Raw genomic sequence first — 15,619 nt, 5'->3', positions numbered from 1 at the left:
ACCCCAGATCATCCAATTCTCCACCTCCTAACGGTACGCAACTCATTATCTAAAAGTGCACAAACTCTTTTGCAAACATGCGTTATTCCGTATAAAGTGAAGAGGTTAATTTTGAATTGATATGAAAACATTGACATTTGACCAATTCTCTGGAAACAATTTGTGTAAAAAAATATATTCATAAGAACCATAGTTTTCTAAGGTGTGTTCGAAATGAAATTGAAAAATATGTAGTCAAGTTACGCCATCCTAAAGCTTTATAAAGCTTTGTGAAGCTAAAAACGTACTTGCTGAACTACAATATGTTGTGAAGATTAATATACTGTACCTGTTGATACAGAGTATAATAGCTTTGTTCACCTAACGGTTGTACGCATCACCTAAAAGTAATCGAAATAGGTACGTTTATAAGATTATGTATATATGAATGATCAGGATGAGGAGACAAGTTGAAATCCGGGTGACTGTCTGTTTGTTCATTCATCCGTCCCTCCGTCTGTCCATGCAAGCTATAACTTGAGTAAAAATTGAGATATCTGGATGAAACTTGGTGTGTGGGTATCTTAGTACAAAAAAAATTACGAGACATTAGATAGACAGAGTGCGTAATTGGATCACTGCCACGGCCATAAATCGCCATGAACCGAAAGTCTATAAAAAGCTATAACTAAGCACTGAATTAAGATATGAAACTGTAATTTGGCACAGGAGATTGGTGAAGCAAGGGGCATCGCGGGGAAAAATTAAAAAAAATGGGAGTGCCCCCGTCCTCTAATAAGTTTAATATATACTATATATCTCTCAAATCATTAAAGCTACAACAACTAAATTTACCCAGCTTAAATATTACCAGAGCGTCCACCGACAGTATAAAGTTTAATGAAATGGGATGATAATTTCGCTCACTCCCCATATAACGGTACCAAAAGCGCGATATATCAATCACCAAATACTCCAGAAGCATCAAAATTGCACTAGTAATTCCTTTAAAGTATGCCATCTTATGACCAAAAATGGTCCAAATCCAACCTAAACTAAATCAAGCCCCTAGGTACCGAATATATGGATCCCAATACCTATAGTTGTCTTTTGACCGAAAACATCGGTCAATGTGTAAGAGATACAATTGAAATTTATACGGAATTCTTTCCTGACAATTCATAGTTATTCCATATATCAAAAATTAGTTGAATCGAGTCAATACTTTTGAGCTTCCATATACTCAATATAAAGATTTGCAAACTGTTGACTTTTTGCTAAATATATCAGCCAATATTTGAGTTATTACAGAACATCTTTTACTCATAATGTATTTCTGTGTTCCTAAAATATATGCAATAGGGCTGGAACTTTTCGAACGTCCAGCTGACTTTGCTCCATATGATTGGTAATTGTATGTACATATGTGAGGTACTGTAATGAAAGCCAGGCAATATATTTTTGGTATGTGGCTTGATAATAATTAAGATAAAATCGTGGCGGTACTTCCCCAACTCCCACATACAATCAGTCAGTCAGTCAGTATATGTGCTATATAGAGCATATGTTGATGTTTCACATCTTAAGGTATTGCCCTGGCCTTGATTCCTGCAAGTTGCAAGAGTATTAAAAGTTCGGTTGCACCTGAACTTAGCCCTTCCTTACTTGATTATGTTGTTTCACATACGTAGCATAGCACAAGTTCATAGCAGCTACCTCCGAGGATTCTCGAGTTTGAAGTTTTGCCCAGTAGTGGGTATTCTGTATCAAAATATCAATATTTTTTTTTTTAACTCAATTAAATATAACTTGAAAGAAAGATTAGTGTATTGTTTTTTTCTCATTAATTCTCAGAATAAGTAAGCTCAAGACTAGCATAACCGCTTAATGAAGCCTACTTCACGTCTTGCTTACCATAAGTGTGTTATCTCCAAGTTTCCCCTCCATGTAGTACATATGCCAATAGAAGATTGTAGTTTATTGGTTCCTTCGAATTTTAATTACATATTTACTGTACTAAAATAATTTATTAAATAACTTACTTGAAGTAAAAGCTTAAAACAATTATCATAGCTGTATGGATGCGTGTTTGAGATCCCAAACTGTTACAGGCGACGATGAGAACTGCGGCAATCTGTGTCATTTAATTGAATTCACAAAGTTTCGTGCGCGAGTGAAGGATTTGTTTTAAGCTTGTAAATTTACATTATTTCAATTTACAAATGGCGACTCAGTTAACGGCACAGAAGCCAGACAGTTATGCCAATGGCATTTCAACGACCAATGGCTACAGCAACAAAAACAAACTTAATAGACCAAGCTATGGTCTGTATGGAAGACTGGGAGCGCGACAACGCAATCAAAATATGCAAATATATCGCATTAGCTTTGTGACCACAGCAACCGCTGTAATGCAACCACCACCATCACTATCACCATCAAGAAAAAAAAAGTGGAGTGATGGCTCGGATACACGAAAACGCCCCAATCGCTCTTACTTCGCCTTCAAAATTAATGCACAGCAATTTTTAACCAAATCCAGGCCGATTAGTTGGTTGGAGACTTGGACGATTTCGACCCAACCACGCCGCCTTATGTGTCGCGGCATATTTGCAGGTTTCATATGGACAAACCCAAGAATCCGCAAATACACAGCTATAAACGAAAAATTGTTCTGCCGCCTTGTTTCTAATTTAATAAGTACCATTTTGTGTGCAACCGCGCCATTCCTCCACTTTCTCGCGTCATACGCTCGCACGAAAGAGGTCTGCGCCGGGCTTGCCGCTTCGGACTAATGCAAATCTAGCGCTTAAGCGCCAATATAACCGCGCATTCGGATCACATTTACAATAATTTACATTTTTAAGTCGCTGCTAACCGCCAACGGCAATCAAATAAATTCACTCGCTTGTTGTTGCTATAAGCGAGCAAAGCGCGAATATGTAACAAGACTGCGGACCAACGCTGTTAAGATGGCGTCTGGGCAAGCAAAGCGCACCGACGAAATGAAGGAAGAGCGTCGAAAAGCAGAAACGTAGAAGGGGAGTTGTGCAAGAAACTTTCATTGTTTTGTGCTGAAGAATATTACGAAAATGGCGCGGCGCGGCAACAAAGCGACAAGTGAATTCGCGCAGCACAAATCTCCTTTGTCCGAGATACGCGAGAGCTTAAAATAAAGGCGAAATAAAATTGTAGAAATGTGCGCGCTCTTAAGCCACTTCACCACGACGACAACAACAACAACAACAATTACAATATATAGTATGCGCTGGTTTCAAGTAAATGAAATATTCATTAATGGCGCGCCGCGGTCCCGCGCTCGCGTACATCGCGCAGCTCCTCCACGCGCGCCCATCCGCTTCCGTTTGTACACTGACATCCGTTTCCGTTGCAAACAAGCCATCATCAACTAAGGCAACTGAGGCGCCCAGGCCAATCCTCATATATATTAACTTGATTTTTTTTTGTTGTAATTTCAATTTCATTTGCGCGCACTGCAGTAACCAACACCCTGTGGCTCACTGACGCGCTCTTCAAACAACCAGCTACTGTGCGCCCTTCCCATCGCCCAACGCCTTGCATTTGCCATTTTCCATTCGTTCCATTCGTAATTCACATTTTTATTGTGTATGCTAATGAAAATGTAAATAACAATTGAAGTCGACTTAAATTAAAATCCAGTAGCTATGCGCGCAAATAAAAAAATAAAAATAAAATAATAAAGCAGCGCGTTGTGCACGATGTGGGTGTAGCACCGCGGGTGGCGTTAAGTCCGCGAATGCGCCAGCAAAAGAAATGGTAATTTACACCAAGAAGCAGTGCTGCTCACTTGAAGTATTTTCTTCTTCATCGGAAACTTCGAGTGGCCTCCATTACCCGCATCGGCGCGGTGAGCGCGTCAAGGCGTTGGTCCATGTTGCAATATTGCAGGAATTGCAGCCCGTTTCCTTTATCTCTGACATCTTGCTCTTGCGCCGCGGTTTGTTCGTTAAATCCACTTCACCGGGTTGATTTGCTTAAGCAGCCGCATTTTTTCTATCCACTTCGCCAGTTCAATGGCACCTCTCCGCCTCCTTTGCACATTTGATGCTTCTGCTGCTGCTCGCGGAAACGCAACGGAAGTCAATTGTCCTTTAGCAACAAGGCAGTGATACCTCATTATATAATCACTCTGTGCCTGTGTATCTGTGCGCTTTGCGATTTTCATACAAATTCATCTGCCATTTGCTTAGCCGTCGATAGCAGCGGATGATATCAGGACGCGCAAGTAGGCGTTCACTTCATTTCATTTACCGCTATTTACTTATGTAGATGGTGTAATTTAAATAGAACATGGCTGCTAAGTATTATTGGTTTCTAGCAATAAGTTGATATATATTATAGAGAATTTTAAAAAGGAGAGTATAAGATGTGTTTCACATATATGTTTAAATTACTTGTATCGTCTTCGTTAATGGCGTAGATACCTCATACGCGATTTTAGCCGAGTTTATCATAGTGCGCCAGTTGTTCTTCCTTTTCACTGTTTGGCGCCAATTGGAGATTCCAAGTGTAGCCAGGTCCTTCTCCACCTGGTATTTCCAACGAAGTGGAGGTCCTCCTATTTCTCTGCTTCCCGGCGGATAATGCGTCGAACACTCTCAGAACCGGAGTGTTTTCATCCAATACACGACAATACCTAGCCATCGTAGACGTTTTCTCTTAATTCGAACTATGAAAATGTCGTTGTATATCTCGTACAGCTCATCGTTCCACCGAATGCGACATTCGCCGTTTCCAACGCGCAAAGGACCATAAATCTTCCACAGATCCTTTTTCTTGAAAACTCGTAAGGTCAACTCATCCAATGTTTTCATCTTCGATGTCTCTGCACCGTATATCAGGACGGGAATAATGACTGACTTAAAGAGTTTGGCCTTTGTTCGTCGTTGAGGACTTATCCGAGGCTGTTGTTTCCCTTTCATTGGAAGAACGGGTCCCAAGCCCAGCGCACGACCCTGGCGAAGGCATGTTTCACGCTCTGACTTTAGCTCGCCTTCACGGATGGTTTTTGGCTACACAGAGCATACTTGTTCTAAGACCGGAAGTCGTGAGCTGCTTGTGCTATATGTAAAAGAATCATTTCTGGCCATTTCCAAATGAAAGGCGCTCAGAGATCATTCCTCACTTACGAAAACTTCTACACATGGCCTCCTAATAATACTTGGATTAAAAATATGTTTAAACAGATTCCATAAAACAGAAAATTAACACTTACACTATCCAAACAAATTGAACGTGGACTGGCCCATTTAAGCTGCGCTCGCGAACCGAAAAAAATTTCTCTTAGGTTAGTGCAGCCTATTTTTTTGTTTGTGTGAAGTTTGATCTCCATAAGCCAATTAATGTCTGTTTGTTAGCTATTTGCTAACGAAGAGAACAGTTTGTCCGGCGATATTTGCCGTGAAAACAATGCGAACAACGAATTTGCTTGATAATATTTTTGTCCAATGAAATCGTAGTTACGAAATCTTTGAGAATGTTGCAGAAGTGTTTTGGGCAGTTTATAGGATCACGAACACAAGTACTTAAGTTACCAAAGCATTCATTGAAGGTCGTGAAGTCATCGAAATCGTGACTCATGCATATTGTTCATAGAAGCTTAATGACGATAACATCGAAAAAGTTAATGAAAAAGTGCTTGAAAAACGCCGTGTTGGCAACAAAGCGATAACAAGTTACGTTAAATGGCTGATCCATCAGCGTAGTGGAGGAATCGCACTTAGATTGTTAATTCAATCCTTTGCGTAGCCAAATGAAAAAGAACTCCTGTGGTTAGAGGGATTTTTTGACTATTTAAGATTTTCAATTTCTCTCAGTCGAGAAAATTTGCTTAATCGTTGGCATGCTTGCATTGGCTGGCAAGTCTATTTTGAAGGCGGCAATAAAGATTTATATAAAATACCAATTCTCCATATCTGGTACCGATGCTCAACTGTCGAAATTGTAGACATCGGACGACTACAGTATGTAAAGGGTGATCCATTTACTTTCATTACTTTTTTTAAAGAAAACAACATAGATACTTCAAATTCTATGGATATTTTTTTTATAATTCGAAGGAGAATTCTTTGGTATTTATTTTTAAAGATTATCTCTTTTAAACGTTTGCCGCGGCTACGTCTCAGATGGTCATCCGTTGAGGTAAATTTTCGATTATTCGTTCCAGCATTTCGACTGGTAGCTGGCGTATATATGGATGTGATGTCTTGATAAAAGGTCTGAATCGAAGTGGCTTTGTCCACATTGACTTTACATTTCTTCACAGGAAAAAGTCTAACGGTGTGATATCACACCATTTTAGTGGCTAATCGACCGACCCAAAACGTGAAAATATCTGCTCACCGAAGTGTTTTTTTAATAAATCCTTTGATTGATGCGATGTGTTGGAAGTTGCTCTGTCTTATTGAAACTAAATGTCGCTGAGATTACGAGCTTCTATTTGAGGCATCAAGTAGTCGGTTATCATGGCACGATATTGGTGGCCATTGACGGTTACGATCTCACCGACATCATTTTTGAAGAAATATGGACGATGAATCTCTTCAGGTTGCTCTTCATCCTGAATGCGGCAATTTTGCTAGTTTATATACCCATTGAGCCAGAAATGGGCCTAATCGCTGAACAAAATTTGTCTTGAAAACCTCGGATCTTCTTGGAACTTTTCAAGAGCGCATAGAGTGAAGTGATGTCGCTTGGGAAGGTCGAGCGGAAATGTGCCAAGTCGTTCCATACATCAGTCTGAGTTGCTACGAACGGCGCCGAATCGACGTGGACGTGGTCCATTCAGTCAAATATTATCCCATAGTGAATGCAGGGTCTCAAGATGGGTGATGGTGTTGCGAATAGTACGCTCAGTAGGCCGTAATTCTTTACAGAACGTGAATTTTCGTTATGAAGTTGAACGATTTGTAAACCTTGTTCAGGCATAAGTCTTTCCATGATGAAATGCCAAACAATACTGAACTGAAATAACATGACAACTTGACACGACTCATGCGTGATCTCTCCAACACTTGGCAATATTCCTGGAAGTATCTATTGCACAATTCCCTTCGTACATAAGTCTTTCCTACTTGTTTGTAAGTATTGTTAATAAAACTTGTTTCAGTTATAATTCTATTAAAAGGTGCCGGCTTTGAGGTTTTGCTCACAATGATATTTTAATTTCTTTATCTGCAAGTGCGTATGTGTCAAACAAATCTTAAAAAACGATGTTAAGCCTTCGTGTTTCATGCATTTAGAGACATAACCCCATCTGTCGCACTGAAAGCAGCTGAAAAATACCCTGCTTACATCAGTATCTGTATGTATATTTATAGACATTTTCTACGTGGATTCAATCGCAATGAATAGCTGAGTATGAATCGAACACACATGCGTGTTGCGTGAACGCCAATTTGCGGACGTGTGTGGGTTAAGTGTGTGCTGAGCACATACACACATTTATATGTATGTTTGTAGTAAAAATATATGTATAAACAAAACTTATTACTTATAAGTGATAAAATATGTTTGGCGGCTGCCATTGCGCATTCATACAAGGTATTGACAATGTCCTGCGTTCAGCCGGAACCCGAATGTGCTTACATATGCGCACACATGTCTCCATATACATATGTACGGGTGTGTCCTTAATGCTTTCAACGTTGGCGATGTTGGCAACGCATGTTTTTTAATAGGATTTCACTTGGATGGAGGCACGCAAAATATGACTTTTGTTAAATTTAATGCCAATGAATTGCGAAAAGCGTGAAGCGTTACGATTTTGATGTGATTTCGATATTTTAAAAAAGCGAGCAGCACATGTCGAACAAGCGCAAAAAGCCAAAAACAACAACGCATAACATAAGTGTTTGTATAGTATGTACAGGGTGTCATGTAAGTATTCCTGTGAGCACAACCCTGCTGCAGGTAATTCAGCAAATGTTAGTGTCTGTGTGTATGAGTACAGGAATCACGCCAATACATTAGCACACACACATCAGCACAATAGAGCGCACACATGCCATTGCGGATCATAATCCTTTGCAAGTCACTTTTCTATTTCACTATTTTTTCACTTCTCCGCCTCGCATATGTGAAAACAAATATGTATGTGTGCCAGCATATCCTTTTTCAGTATATACACCATAACTGCCGTACAACAACAGTATTGCTGCGAAAGTCAAAAAATCTTAAGCCGTAATCTTTGCACACTTTTGATGCATTTTGACATTTTTATTAGTTTATTGTCGCAAACATCCTTACATCCTACCATTCTTCAAGTAAGCACTCGGCATACATAAGTGTACAATGTGCTCAAGGAAGCAAAAGCAAGAAAAAGTGCAGTTATTCGGTTGCTTGTCGGTCATTGTTGCTCTACTTTGTGATATGCGCAAGCAGCTTAGGACTATCACACCTTTATGGGGCATTAGAAAGGGTCCCTTGTTATCCAATGTTCGGCAGCTCAACAGTAGCCGTAGCAATTTCCGTCTCATCTCGACGTTCGCTCAACTGGCCGGCTGTTTGAGTGGAGCGCATGAATGGCGACGAATGGTGAAAATCGTACGGAACGACCTCTTAAATTGGATTAAGTGCTGCCGAATTTTGACTTTTTGCCGAACTTATTGTATTCGGTTCAACACAATTGACAGCAACAATTTGGCGAAAAGTAGCGTATAGTCACAAATATTTGTGTGTGTGAGTGCATGACTTTACATTTGTCCATGCGACTTTTTAAACGCAATGTCTTTAGGTGGGGAGTTTTCTACTTCTACTTAGCAACGGCTTTGTGTGTTGGCAAATTTTCAACGAAATTGGATGAATTCCGTGTTTTGTGTTTTGGTCGACAATGGCTTTTGAGGCGTGAAATCCTGTCAAGATATCAAAGAAGGTGCGTAGATCCGGCATTATGTCATCAAGTGTGAATAAGTATGTAATACAAGTAATAGCATATGTGTATTACATATGTTGACAGCTATTGGAAATGTGTACAAAATATTAATGAATTGCAGACAAGTAGTAAGAATGTGAGAAATTTGTGAAATTGTGGCAGCGACAAAAATTACACGTTTCTTTCAAGAACTAATCTCTTTTTATAAATTGTTAAAGGCAATGAGATCTTAAAATCCAAATTATGCTGGTCTATTGGGTAGTACATATTAATAGGTAGAAGTACATTATTTGCTTAGCAGTAGTTGTGGTCTGTTTTGCAAACTAGGAAAATATTGGGTAGTCGAAAAAGTATTTTCGTATTTTATCGATAGATGTCGTTGCAGTCGTTTTTCTCCAGTGCTACCAATCACAATGTGTCATACCATTTAGTGTTGGAAAGGTGAGTTTTTAGGCTTCATTTAACCAAAAAATTAAATTCAGGGAAGTTGAAAAAGAGTTACAGTTTTTCAAAAATAAGTGAAAATAATGAAGAAATTCGCTATATTTTGAAATGTTTGGATAAAAAGGGAAGAATGCCACGAAAGCCACCAATGAAATTTGGGATGTGTAGTTCGCTCGCTTCCGTTCTGGAAATTTCTATGTGAAAGATGTACCTCGCTCTTGTCAACCTACCGTTGAAAAAGTCTATGAAATTGTGCAAATGATTGACCAGTACCGTCACATAAGCAGTCATGATATCGCAAAGGAACTTAATATTCATCATTAAACGGGCTTGAACCATTTAAAAAAGGGTAGCTACAAAAAGAATTTCGGGTGCCACATGAATTGTCTGTGAAAAATTTAATGGACCGAATTAACATCTTCGATTCTTTGCTTAAACGAAATGAAATCGAACTAATTCTGAAGCGAATGGTAATAGGAGACGAAAAGTGGATCAAATACGACAATAATGTGCAAAAAGGTTCATGGTCCAAGCGTGACGAAGCTTAACAAATGGTCGCAAAGCCAGGATAGACGCCTCGAAAGGTTATGCTGAGTGTTTGGTGGGATTGGAAAGGAATCATCTACTATGAGCTGCTGCAGCCTGGTCGAACGATTGATGCTACATTTAACTGTCAACAACTGATGAGATTGGAACAAGCAATCGAAGAAAACCGGCCAGAACTCATCAACAGAAAGGGTTTCGTCTTCCATCAGGACAACGCTAGACCACATATCTTTGATGAATCGGCAAAAACTGGGAGAGCTTGGATGGGAAGTTTTGTTGCAACCACCATATGGCCCTGACCTTGCAAAATCGGTCTATTATTTATTTCGGTCAATGCAGAAATTCCTTATTGGAAAAAGTTGGCTTCAAGAGAGAGCTTGTGAAAATTACTTGTCATAGTTTTTCGCCAAGAAACCAGAAATGTTTTAGACTGATGGAATAATGTCTCTAGTGGAAAAGTGGGCGACTAAAATGGTACATATTCGGTTCATTAAAGTTGATTATATATATAAAAAAAAGAATAAGTTGAAGATTGATTAATAACATAAAAAGACTTTCTAGACTACCCAATATTATAATTTCTTAATAGCAGCAGCTTAGTATAAAGTCATATCTATAAGCTTATTTTCGAAATAAAGTCCCACGCATGTATTAGTACCATGAATTTAAATTCAACCTCCACTGTACTCTCTTTTTATAGCCGGAAAGCGGAACTTTAATCCGCTAAATCTAACCTACTCTCAACTCGTACCTCTCCCACGGAACCACCGGATTAAGTATTACTTCATGGGAGAGAGAAAAACTTTATGTCTTATCTATCATACCAACTGACTGAAACCAAATATACTGTATATGCCTTTGTTTTGTCATAATTGGAGCTGACGCTTAGCTGACAGTTTTTCATATACCAAAGGCCTGACATATGAGTGCTGTTAATTTTTCCACCGCAAAACTACCGCCAAGTCAAGTTTTTAAATTTTCCCTAAAATTTGAAAAACGGGGCATTGAAAAAATTTATATCGAGTTGCGACTGTACACATCGAACAGCATGGGCTAAGGTGGTGACAGAATCGGAACAGATATCTTCTAAAGCATCCGTGGGCACTCAGTGGGTTAGGTGAAAATCTAGACCCCCATCTTGTCTATCTATCCACGAATGGATATCCGGGATTAGTCTGTGGGTCCACCATCTTTTGGTTGAGCTTTGCCACCGTTGCTACCACATGGTGATGCTTTTGGTTCTCTCCTCTTTTTTTACGTCTACAGACGGCGCTGATAGCTGGTCCAAGCGCACGAATTCGTCTCTCTAATCATTGACGCAAGTCCTTTATGCTATCATTGCACTTGATCCGGAGGTCATCCAGATGTTTAGCCATTGCTACCACTATGATGTCATCCGCAAATGCGATTGTTTTCATAATTGCATCAACAACTTCTCTTAGTGCGTCAATAGTGGACCTCTTTTTTATAAAACTGTTTTGTCTATCTGATAATCCGCAGGCATTTTAGATCGCTAACTTCCGACTGTCCTCTGAGTCCGACGCCAAGTAGCGAACCAATTTTCCATCGGACCAACAAATATTTTATTTTATTATATAAGGAATTTACTGTTATACTCTGTTACAATAAATAAGTTTCCGATTTCCGATAACGCTATTTGATATACTACCAGCTAATTTTCCATTTAGATTTGGAAATATATGCCTGAGTTCCCAGCGATACATCCCACCGATAACATATACTTAAAAAACTCACGTAGGTTATACTTATATGTAATAATTGTTAAACCAAACACCTTCGACCCATGAATGATCTTGGGGATTAACTTAAAAGTTCACCAAAACAAATCAAATTGTACAAAGCCGAGTTCTGACAACCTTAACAATTGTTGTATCGTTACAACAACAAAACCCTTTAATATGTCTCACTCTCAATCAATTTTTCTAACTCTAACTCTTTTTCAGGGCCAGTAGTAATTTTTCATCATATGAAGATCCCAAAAATTTTGATACCTTCCTTTAAGATCTTGGCACAACCGCTTTCTCTCTTTCTCATTACAATTTCAAAATTTATCCAGGCGATTGCGGAGATATTCTTACTTCACTAATAATGTTTAGACATATAAGATAAGTAAGTGAGGATTCCACCGCGACTTAGGGTCTATTGTGCCCTCTCGCAACGTCTCAACTAGCCCCAGCAAATTGATAACTTCCAATACACTGCTAGGTGCTATGAGGCGATATGAGCCCTATATGGAAATATGGATCCCATGGCCTTAATCCTGCGCCTACAGACTGATATGCAGTCCATTAGCAGGTTTTCTGGTATCAGAATCTAAGTCGTAGAACCAGCAATTTGCACAAGAAGCTAGGCCCATGTGAAATAAAGATTTCTTGAGATTACAATGGCTAGTGTAGAGTAGTGTAGTGCCAAAGTTTTTCCCGTTGGGAGATTGATTACATATTTAAACCTTTTGAGGTTAGCAGCTTGGCATGGTGCATACCTGGAAGTTGTTGACAATGCCGTTTCCTACTCACTGTCCATTTTGAGAAAATTACTATGGTGTATATGTTTCACCCACTCATTTACTTCCACCGTTAGACTGTACCGATTTCTAAGAAATCAACAACATCATTATTTTTTAGGGGATGTCAATAGCTTATGAAGTATACAGAGAGATTTTTATTGCGTAAAACAGGACAACTTGTAGATTGTAAGTCTTGAGGCCTTCACGTCTAGTTTTTATTAAGACCTGCTGAATAATTTTTCGCATATATGTATTCGGTAAGCAGCCTGTGACTGAAGATCCCATAATGCTTGTGTGCGCGAAAAAAGTGCGCAGAGCCCTAAGAATGACTGAAAGAATTATTACTATTTTATAACTAATTAGCTGATAATTGATTAAAATATAAAAAAAACAAGTAAGGAAGGGCTAAGTTCGGGTGTCACCGAACATTTTATACTCTCGCATGGTAAAGTGATAATCGAAATTTCATTATCCGTCATTTAAATATTTTTCAAATACCGTATTTTTGTAAAGTTTTATTCCGCTATCATCATTGGTTCCTAATGTTTATACTCGTATTATACAGAGAAGGCATCAGATGGAATTCAAAATAGCTTTATATTAGAAGAAGGCGTGGTTGTGAACCGATTTCACCCATATTTCGTACATGTCATCAGGGTGTTAAGAAAACATTATATACCGAATTTCATTGAAATCGGTCTAGTAGTTCCTGAGATATGGTTCTTGGTCCATAAGTGGGCGGCGCCACGCCCATTTTCAATTTTTAAAAAAAGCCTGGATGCAGCTTCCTTCTGCCACTTCTTCCGTAAAATTTAGTGTTTCTGACGTTTTTTATGAGTCGGTTAACGCACTTTTAGTAATTTTCAACATAACCTTTGTATGGGAGGTGGGCGTGGTTATTATCCGATTTCTTCCATTTTTGAACTGTATATGGAAATGCCTTAAAAAACGGCTCTGTAGAGTTTGGTTGACATAGCTATAGTAGTTTCCGAGATATGTACAAAAAACTTAGTAGGGGGCGGGGCCACGCCCACTTTTCCAAAACAATTGGGTTCAAATATGCCCCTCCCTAATGCGATCCTTTGTGCCAAATTTCACTTTAATATCTTTATTTATGGCTTAGTTATGACACTTTATAGGTTTTCGGTTTCCGCCATTTTGTGGGCGTGGCAGTGGGTCGATTTGGCCCATCTTCGAACTTAACCTTCTTATGGAGCCAAGGAATACGTGTACCAAGTTTCATCATGATATCTCAATTTTACTCAAGTTACAGCTTGCACGGGGACGGACGGACAGACGGACGGACAGACAGACATCCGGATTTCGACTCTACTCGTCGCCCTGATCACTTTGGTATATATAACCCTATATCTGACTCTTTTAGTTTTAAACTATAATACTCTCGTTAGCAACATTGTTGCGAGAGTATAACAATATCATGAGAACAAAAGCAAATTCATTAGTTTCTTGAAAATCATGGATTTTTTGTATAGCAGCGTGCTACGACTTACAGAAACCATATCTTGATACATGTACATCTTTGAGGCAACTCATGTTGCCATGAATCAGACCAAATTACAGCTACGTCAACTCGATTTTTTGTGGGGGTTTCATATACACTGTTCGCATCAATAAGTTGTAGTAGTATAGTAATGTTCCTTAACGTAACGGATATACTTTTTTATGAACAAATCTTGTTTACACTGCTGGTCATTAGGTTAGACGCACGTTTACTTGCATCTCAATTGTTCTAATATTTATTATTTTTAATGACGATTGAAAAAAGTTGATATGCAAAAACATTTGGTACTTAATGATACTTTAAATATAATATTCAAATGATTATTCAAACTTAAAAAAAATTGTGTGTTTTCAAACATTTTCTTAAAGCAACTCAATAAAGGTGCCTTTTTATTGGTCAATTATTATTTATTAGTAGTATTTTGTTTTAAATTAAATTTTTTAGTTATTTATTAGAAATAAAAAAGAGTAATTTCAGTAATGAATACAGCCTTCTTTGTTAGTAATAACTTTATATATCCGGTTCTTCATAGATTGATACAGGGAATCTATATAGGTCAAGTAAATCTCGCTCTAAGCAAGTTTAATAGTTTCAGTTAATGTTTCCTTATCTTCGTATTGCTTTCCCCCTTCGTATATCTTCCGAGTTAGCCAACCCCAAACATTTCCAATTACGTTAAGATCTGAAGATTATGGTGGTCAGGTCATGACATTAACGTTTTGACTCGAAATAAACGACTTAACTATTCGAGCGTTACGAATAGGAGCATTGTCTTGTTGAAAACTCCAAGGAATCGGGCCAAAGAGAGCATTTAATTTTGAAAGTACGGACTTCAACAATGTTGTGAAGCGATAGCCGTTGATCTTCTGATCGACAAACATCAACAATATCAATTCAATTGTTTTCATAAAACGTGATGACACCCCATACCATGGTGGCGACTAAAATATAGCTCATCTTTCCGCAAATCATGATAATAGTGTTGAAAGCCATCAGGGACATCTACATTAAGATGTTTTTCATCCGTAAAGGCAGCGAGATTATTCGTTGCTGTTGAAGAGCGATCTCTTTTAAAATAAATGCAACTTTTTTAGTTCTTTGTAGCCTTATGTTTCAGCATCACTTCCTATATAATGATCAATATTGTGATCAAAACATATGGTAACTAGTCTACATTGTAGCGCTGCTATATTTCATCGTCGGGCATTTTTTTAAATTCCGAAGAGACCCATTCAAAAAGCTATGACAAATTTAGTATATTATTCAAAGTTATCGGAATTAACAAAGAAATCAATGTAATTTATATATTTCCTTTTAAATGTTTATTTCGAATATATTTTTAATTAACAATATTTATGAAAGAAACCTCAAGCTTCTCCTTAATTTTATTAATTGTGGCTCCTTTCTTTTGTGGGCAAAAATGCCGCTCGAGGTCATTTTAATGGGTAAGGCAAATGAAAACGCGCGGAGAAATTTGTTCAAGCCATTGATTTCTGATTATAGTTCAGGTAACACTGCAATTTCCATGCATATTGTTCACATCGGACCACTATATTTTTGAGCAGCCATAAAATTGCATTTCCGAAAAAATATGAGGAAAATCAAATATCTTTTATACATTTTATGTTATAAAAAGAGCACTGGGAAGGGTATTATTTGGTTATGGTTTTCTTGTTGAGCTCTTTAA

This window comes from Bactrocera tryoni, chromosome 5 (assembly GCF_016617805.1).
Source record: "Bactrocera tryoni isolate S06 chromosome 5, CSIRO_BtryS06_freeze2, whole genome shotgun sequence".
NCBI lineage: Eukaryota > Metazoa > Arthropoda > Insecta > Diptera > Tephritidae > Bactrocera > Bactrocera tryoni.
The sequence above is the reverse complement of the archived record's forward strand: the minus strand, read 5'-3'. Positions refer to the sequence as shown.